The sequence below is a fragment of the Solanum dulcamara genome, chromosome 1, assembly GCF_947179165.1.
Source record: "Solanum dulcamara chromosome 1, daSolDulc1.2, whole genome shotgun sequence".
NCBI classification, from domain to species: Eukaryota; Viridiplantae; Streptophyta; class Magnoliopsida; order Solanales; family Solanaceae; genus Solanum; species Solanum dulcamara.
Window position 1 is genome coordinate 28,089,499 of NC_077237.1, and position 8,205 is coordinate 28,097,703.

Sequence of the window (8,205 nt, forward strand, 5' to 3'; positions counted from 1 at the left end):
CAACATATAGTTTTGTAATAACATTAATAACTCTGGACTAAAGTGTGACTACAATATTAATATGTGAATCTCTTGACTTACTGTTAACTAGAGTAGATTTTTATAAATTATATGATTTTTATAACTTTTATAATGTAACGTACCATATTTAAAGTGTTTTAAGTTTTGATTGACGTAATTGAAATATTTTAAAATTTTATTTCTTAAAAAAATTGAATATGTAGTTTAAATTTATTTTAACATAATACTTAATAAAATTACTTAATGAGATGTCATATTGATAACAAATATAAGTGTGATTCGTAAGTCATCAAATTGGCATAATATAAATGTGTGACTCTCTTGGGTTGCTCTTAACTAGGGTCGACTCTTATGAACTATATAAATTTTAGATTTTATAATGTGTTGATATCTACCGAGTCTAAAGTGTTTGAGTTTTGATTGTCGTTATTAAAATATTTTTAAATTATATTTAAGATTTTTTTAAATATGTAGTACTAAATTTATTTAAATATAATAAGTAATGAAATTACTTAATTAGAGGTAATATAAATAACAAATATAAGTAATGACTCACAAATTATCAAATTGGCGTAATATAGGGACGAAAAATTGCAACATTAATGTGTGACTCTCGTGATAAGTTGTTAACTAGGTCTGACACTTATGAACTATATAATTTTTATGATTTCTATAATGTGTCAATGTGTACCATGTCTAAAGTTTTTTGAGTTTTATTGTTGTTTTCAAAATATTATCAAATTATTTTTTGAAAATTATTTTAAGTATGTAGATTAAATTTACTCAAACATAATAACTAATAAAATTACTTTATTAGAGGTCATATTAATAATAAATATAAGTAATGATTCACATGACTACTATATTAATGCGTGACTTCCTTAAATTGCAGTTAACTAGTTTCAACACTTATGAATTATATAATTTTTATAATTTATGTAAGGTGTCGATGTTTACCACGTCTCAAGTGTTTTGAGTTTTGACTAGCGTTAATGAAATGTTTTCAAAATATATTTAAAATTTATTTAAATATGTAAAATTTTAAATGTAAAACTCTTAATATTAAATTTAAATCTCGTAAATATTTTAAAGTTTAAACTCTTAATATAAAATTCACATTGATACTTTGTCTAAAAAGCATCCTTAAAATCATAGTTTATAAGTTCATGATGCATGCATAATCACTACAACATTTTAGGCCTACGGCCAAACTAAATTTGGACAATGCTGGTAAAATATTGCCTAAAATATTTTTGGGTACGCTTTTAAAGCGTAGCCTAAGATTTTAGCTTTTGGCTTCGATAATATTGGCAAGACTTATAAAGTGTACTCTTTAATGGAATGGACTACACTTTATAAGCATTGTTACATTATGATATAATTGGCAACACCTATTTACGCATATGACCAAACTTTTAAAGTGTGTTATTTTTATAATTGTAAAAGCAACACATTACAAGTGTAGCCTTAAACTTTTCATTAAAATTTTATATTCCCTCCAACATATTTAACTCTCCCTCCAATTTTTAATTGGCAAAAAAGGTCATAAAACATAAAAACCTCTCAACACTCTGGTCTTTGCCCCAAATCAGAAAAATCTCTCAAGATCGTAAGTATCCTCTTTGCCCCAATTAAGAAATCTCTCAAGACCCACAAATCAACAGGTATTTCTTCAATCAATACACAAATTAATGATTTTTTACAAAGAAAATTGAAGAATAGATTCAAAATAACTCTAACATTTTCACGATCTTGTAAATATAATGTTTTTGAGCTCCATTCATGGTTATTCACAGCCACATATAGAAATCTGTCATGATTTTCTCGTTGTTCACCAAGGAAAGAACGAAACACTACATTAAGTAGATGGTGTCCTAAAGGTTCATTATCAGGTAGAAATTTATATTTTTAAAAGTTTACGTTTATTTCATTTGGATTTAATGTGTGGGGTTACACATTTGGCTTGTGGGTTTGATTTTCTTGTATTGTTGATATGATTTTTGAGAGTCTAGCTTGTAGTAGTATTACACACATCAGATGATTCTATGTCAGGGCATTAATTATTAAATAAGCAAGAGAATTTCTATATTCTTAGACCTATAAGTTGTTTCAGACTGAAATCATCCATGATAATGTAGGTTTTCATGTCAATCTTATTAGTAGTATGTTGTTGCTACACCTTTACTAATTTCTGAAATTCAAGCTTCTTAGATTGGCTAGAAAGGATTCTATCTTGTAGTAGTATTACACCTTCAGATAATAGAGGATTTCTCTTTTCCCAGAAAACAAATTGAGGATTTTTCTATGTCCAAAGGAAAATCAGACCAATCGAGGATTTCTCTTTGCACAACTTCTGGCCGAATCCCAAATTTTGAAGGATTTCTACTTTATCAAGTAATTCAAATGAAAATTTCGTTATTTTTTTTACCTCAAAAAGCATGGCTTAAGGTAAAAAGTGTGGCCTTTGATCAAAGGCCCCACTTTTTGATAGTTTAGGCCACACTTTTCTAGGATGGTTGTAGGCACAACATGTTGTAGTGAATTCTAAAACATAGTTCATAATTATAAATATGCATAATGCATGGGTTCATATGAAATTCATCAAAAATATGTAATTAATATAGAATCATGAATAATAAGATCATTGAAATTGAAAAAAAAAGCATAATTGATGAACCCAATGCAAGATCATTAAAAACCTAGAGTTTAGAAAGAAATCATAAAGAGAATCTTGAGATATTTTGACTCTAGGGATGCAAAAGAATTCATGGATGAAATTCTCACATACCTTGATGAATTCTAGCTTAAAATTGAACAGGAGACTTGATTTGTTAAAACCCTAGCTTCATGGAGAAGAAAATCTTGGGAGAGAAATCCTTGAGAGAACTTTGGGGTTTTGAGTGAATGAGAGGGAATGAGAAAATTGAAGGGCTTGATTAGTTATAGATATTAGAGAATAGCCCAAAATGAAAAAAACTTTAATATTAAAAGAATAGAAAATGTCTAGAATACCCTTGAAATTTTAACTGTCGGTAGGTCCTACGGACACCCTCTATGGTCCGTAGTTCTCTATACAGACTGTATAGGGTCTCGTGGAAGTCAACAGAAAAAAAACAAACTTTCTGATGCTCCTTTATACGGTCACCCTCTACGGGTCGTAGAAACTTCTACTGTCTGTAGACCCCTCTTGTTCTACACAACTATAAACTCAACCCTATGAATCTCCTTCTATGGGAACTCCCACGGCTAGTCTTATGGGTTCGTGAAATGTTATACCCCATATATTTACACGTTAAATTATTCGCAAGCAAGTCGACTTAAATTAAAGGCGGTGTTATAGTCTGTATTTTTTTCACATCGTACTATTCGTGAGCTAATAGACATAAAGTCAAAGACTTTTAATTTTGAATTTTAAAATGGCTCGACTCGTTTGTAAATTTTAATCAGTTGTGAAAGTATTAGTTAAGATTAGGGATTAATTAAGCATGATTGGATTATTAAGTGGGAATTTGAGATTAATTAAGATGAATTAAGCTAATAGTGGGATAAAAAGTGGATCCCACTGTCACATGACCAATTCTGATTGGCCCATGTGTTATGTAGGGGACAAGGAGGCTCCTTGGGCAGCTCATTGTCTACATGTTGACCAAAACTCTTCAGCCAAAACGTTTTCTAACTCTAGAAAATTCTCCAAGAAGAGAGAGGCTCTCATCTTCATCAAATGGAGATAGAGGGAAGTGACAAGGGAGAGAGAGCTTCGGCCATGGCAGCAACTCCAAGCTTGGTAATTATTCAAGTCATGGTAGCAAAGATGGGTCTTTAGGGCAGCAAAAAAGCCTAAAGTTTCATTCCTCAAATTTTAGCAAACTAAGGAGCTAAGTATCAAGGTAAGAATTGATAATTTTCTATACATTTTAGGGAGAGTTTGGATGTTTTGTGAATGTATAAATATGTATTAGATGTATGAAATCATGTGTCTTGATGCTGAAATATTGGTGAAACGTTGGAGGCTGTTTGGTATAGATAATTGTGAACTAATTTTTCTTAGTATTTTGATTGTTATTGTTATGAATTTTATGATGAGAATGAAATTATTTAGTTGTTAAAGTTGAAGCTAAATTTGTTGTGGGCTGTTATAAGGATTTTAGTTATAATAATGTAGTTTACTTGCATATGAATAGGTGATATAATGGACTTGTGGCTGCTTCTATGTCTCACGAAAATTTGATGAAAAGATATTACGAAATAAGATATAAAAATCGTATGTGGGTTCCTTAGTGTGTCCACAAGTATTCACAAGGTTTTGAGCATTCTTATGTTGTTAATTAGGGGCTGTTTTGATATGTTGTTGTTATTCTTTTTGAGCTTGGAAGATTAATGATAATTAAGATTATACATTATGTTGTATGTTGGTTGGGTTGTTTTAGGAATGTTCCAATTAACACGTTAAGACTATGGATCATTAAAGATAACTTGAAGAGGTATTAGTCGTATGTGGATTTGAATTATTATCGAATGTTATGAATGTGGGCTGCCTTAATCTAAAAATAATGTTATAATGAAGAGATTAATTTGTATTCAATGAAATTGAAAGTAAGAAAACTCCATGATTAGTGTTGGTGTTGAAATGGAAAAAATTGGAGTTGCTTGAATTAGATTGGGTTTGTTGTTGTTGCTATTATTGTTATGGATTATGTGTTAAAAGTGAAGAAATTGTATATGTTAATGTTAAATCTCTGTTTGGGTCATATTGGGGCTATTCTAATAAAAATGGTGGATTAGTATCGATTAATGTTGTGGTTGTTATTGTGGATGATTACATAATGAAAATGAAAACATTCAACATGTCCAGTTGGAGTTGTAATTGATTTAAGGGCAGCTTGTATTGTGTGGCTGCTTGAGTTGAATTGAAAGATTAAGTGTAGTTATGATTATGCATTATATGATTAATTGTTGGGCTGTTATAAATCATTTCAATAAGGTGTGATGGATGCAACCTATTAGGAATAATCTGATAGCATCGTAGTCATCATGTTGATAATTAACGAAAGTCGAATGTTATGTGGGTTGTTGGGAGTATTCTTGAATCTTGTTTTGGCTAGTTTTAACATGGTATTTTAATGTGTGATTGTTGATGTTTCTTGGTGGTTGTATGGTTGATTTGGAGATGAGGAGAGTGAGCATTATAGGAGAAGTGTTGTCCATTTTTTTTAGAAATAACCTACTAACGATGAAGTACGTTTTATGTCTTTCCATAGCCTAACCATAGTGCTTAACATATTAATATAGGTTGAGACCCTATAGGGCAACATATACTTGTTGTGTGTGGATAAATGCTAAAGGTATGTAAAACCAATCCTTTCTTTCTTTTGAGCATGTCTTAGATATAAGTGACGAATGATATGTATATGAAATTTGGGGTAATTCTATTCATAAGCTTCGAGTGCGATTCATGATTTTTATTCACTTCTTGATGTTAGAACTCTTACAATGATTGAGTTATTGCTTCTCAAGCCTTCTATATGTTGGGAAGTAGTAAGTATGTAAAGCTAACTTTTCTTTCTTTTGGCATGATCCATATGAAACAAACGGACGATAAATGTATAAATTCCAAAGAAGCTCTTATTCTTAGATACACTAGGATGGCTAATGTTCTTGATTTCCTAGAACTTATATCATTAAGTCTTGACACATATGTATGATTCCAGCCATACTAATTTGGTATAATTTATATTTTGGTATAATCCATGATTCTTACTCACTCCTTAATGTTGGAACTCTTGGAATAATTGAGCTACCACCCTCAAGTCTTCTATATGATTGGATAGTGATTGATACGAAAAAGGTCCTTTTTTTAAAAAAAAAGGCTCTATGATGACTAATGTCCTTAACTATCATAAGTTGTCTCATATTAATTTGATACATGTCTATGATCCCTGAGACTTTACTTACATAGTTCATGATGATAGTTATAGAGAACTTAACATAACTATCATTTTGATATTCGAGTGTTAGCTAATTTGTTCATTTTATTGTGTAACATCCCTCAAAAATGCTCACAAAATACCTTAAGAATGCCTTGGAAATAGGCTGTTCATATAATGCATTATCCTTAATTTTTTTTGGAAAATACGAGTTCGGAATATTGATTAGGAGGTCAAAACCTGTGAAAAAATAGTCTCCGTGGATTTTTAGGACCCGTAAATCGGAAGATAGATTTTTGGAAAAGCTTACAAAACAGTGTGGTTCGTGACAGTTCTGTATCGCAGACTTGGGAAGCATTTCTGGCCGAGTTGAGTTTTTTTAAAGGGCATTTTAGATTTTTTCCAAATTATTAGTTAATGAATCTATACGTTTTTAGGACCTAATTCAACTCTATAAATTAACCTAAACCTCTAATTCTATTTATTCTTCTACAATTCATCTATCAAATATTTCTCTCTTTACAAAAAGGCTCTCAAGTGTTTTCATTGAAGACTTCAAGCAAATTCACTCAAGCTCTCCATCAAAACTCTCATGTTTCTTCTAAATTAATTGTTGTTCTCACTCAAGGTATGCGGGTATTGATTCATGAATCCTTTCATCCATGAAGCCCAATCAATTTCTCAAGGTTTTTTATCAAATTAAAGGATGGTATTTTATGGGTTTTGTGATCTCTAATCCAATTGTATGAATTTTGATTTAAGCATGATCATGAGTCTATTTTGATATAAATTGATGATTATTGAATTAAATTGAAGAATTTTTCCATGAATTCTCTTATTTTGATTTTTAGGGTTCGTGATATAAAATATGAGTATTTTCAATTAGACTTTCTAATGATATTATCTATATGAATTATGTATGGTCTGATATAAAGTTTATGATCATGCATGTTTTCAAGTTAATTTCATGAGTTTTAAGTCAACTGATCATGTATTCATGTCATACCCTAATTTCAAGTACAAGCTATGGTCATAAAGTTTCAAAGTATGAATTAGAAACCTTATACGAGCATTCAGTTAGAGGTTCAACCTCGATCATTTGGATCCTTATAAAGAGCATCCTCTTAGAGGTTTGGCATCAGTTACTTAGTACTTGATTGGTTATGTGAATACTTCTGTTGAGCATCTAATTAGATGTCCGGCCTCCGCACTGTCAGATTCTACTGAATATGATTGAGGTTCTGGTTCTATTTTCTCTTGTCTTGGGCTCTCTGTTTCATTTTTCAGTAGTTATAGCTATTATGTATACTCATCGAATTTATGGAGGTCCGGTTGAGTTTTTATTTAAACTTGCGCACGAGTGTACCTTCTAGTCTTATGGGTGTCTAATTAGGTGTAGTTTAGTTGTAGATTATTTTAGTTAGTTCTTATACACTCGTGTGCACTTCTTTAAATTATTTTAGACTTCCGCGCTTGACTTTGTTTTGTCTATTTCTTCTTTTCATATTGCTTTTACTTTTCAAGCTTAGTTGGCCTATGATGCCTACTAGTATATGTTGTTTTGGTACTCATGCTACACCCTGCATCTGTTTTTGTGATGCAGGTTCGAGCATCAGTGACGAGCGTTGATTCGAGTTTAGAGCAGTCTGATACGGAGACGGGGGTGAGCACTTGGAGTTTTGTACTATTCTGGTCTCCATTTGTGTATATAGACTAGTCTTTTACTTTTTGAGAAATGTCTTATTTTTGTGGTCCACTTTTGGGGCTTGTACTCTTTTGTTTAATCGGCTCTGTACTAGGGACTTTCAGGTTCTGGGGGACCAGTTGTATATATTTATTTTGATTTGTCTTCTGCTTATCTATGTTATTTATGGTAGAATTCCTTATTCTTGTTTAGTTTTTACCCTTAAACCCATTATTAGTTATTCTGAATTATGGTTGGCTTATCTATTGATGGGTAATGTAGGTGTCATCACGACTTGAGAAATTGGGTTGTCAGACATAATTTATTGATTATCTAACTAAGAATTACGCATAGGTATATGTAAGCATATATATTATATATATTTACATACATACATCAGGATTTTATTTATAATTTTATTTTGAAATATCTTCTTAATTAATATTAATATTATTGAAGTAACAGATCTTATATTCATGGGTAAAATTGGTGAAATATTTTTTTTAATTACTATCTACTATTATTTTTTGTGTAAAGAAATTATAATATAATAGATTTAATGTGTTATTTAAGGCT

The 8,205-nt window shown here is 30.7% G+C and overlaps 1 long non-coding RNA gene across 1 annotated transcript; it reads left to right on the plus strand.

Annotated features, from left to right (window-relative positions):
- The first annotated feature begins 1,488 nt into the window (after positions 1-1,488).
- On the plus strand, positions 1,489-7,758 carry LOC129887696 (uncharacterized). Its single transcript, XR_008766454.1, has 3 exons — positions 1,489-1,685; positions 3,625-3,908; positions 7,549-7,758. It is a non-coding gene; the product is annotated as an uncharacterized LOC129887696 (long non-coding RNA).
- Positions 7,759-8,205: the final 447 nt, after the last annotated feature.